Source organism: Anneissia japonica, unplaced genomic scaffold, assembly GCF_011630105.1.
Source record: "Anneissia japonica isolate Jap-2015-1 unplaced genomic scaffold, ASM1163010v1 scaffold288202_len37801_cov127, whole genome shotgun sequence".
Classification (NCBI taxonomy): Eukaryota; Metazoa; Echinodermata; class Crinoidea; order Comatulida; family Comatulidae; genus Anneissia; species Anneissia japonica.
Window position 1 is genome coordinate 16,320 of NW_022693126.1, and position 413 is coordinate 16,732.

Here is a 413-nt window from a genome sequence, read left to right on the forward strand (position 1 = left end):
CCTATATATGTATATTCAAGTAATAATACAATTGTTGTAATAATACCTGTCTCTTATACACACTTGTTCCAATATTTGCATCCACACCTGGGCCGTATCTATATACTGTCTTGGTTTGGCATTGACGGTTCATTAGCGATGCTGCAGTTGAACGTCGGGCTAGCCTAGGCCCTGCTCAAGCTGGTCATAGCGTTTGGTCTTCATCTTTACCCTAGCTGCACTGATGAGGCCTAGAAGGCCGAAACGGATCCGTCTGCAGATATTGGGATTTTTTCCAGTGGAAATTTAGTTTGTTTTGTCATTCTTGATCGGATTTTCTCTACTGTTTCGTTTAAATTTTATATTATCATTATTTGCATTTATGTGGCTGCTCGTTGTTTTTATGGGTTTATCCCTTTTGCCATTAAATTTAT

At 38.7% G+C, this 413-nt stretch overlaps 1 protein-coding gene across 1 annotated transcript in view; it reads right to left on the reverse strand.

Moving 5' to 3' along the window:
* The window catches only part of LOC117100667, a 5,605-nt gene that overhangs the window by 4,425 nt on the left and 767 nt on the right, over nt 1-413 (reverse strand). The window lies entirely within an intron of this gene.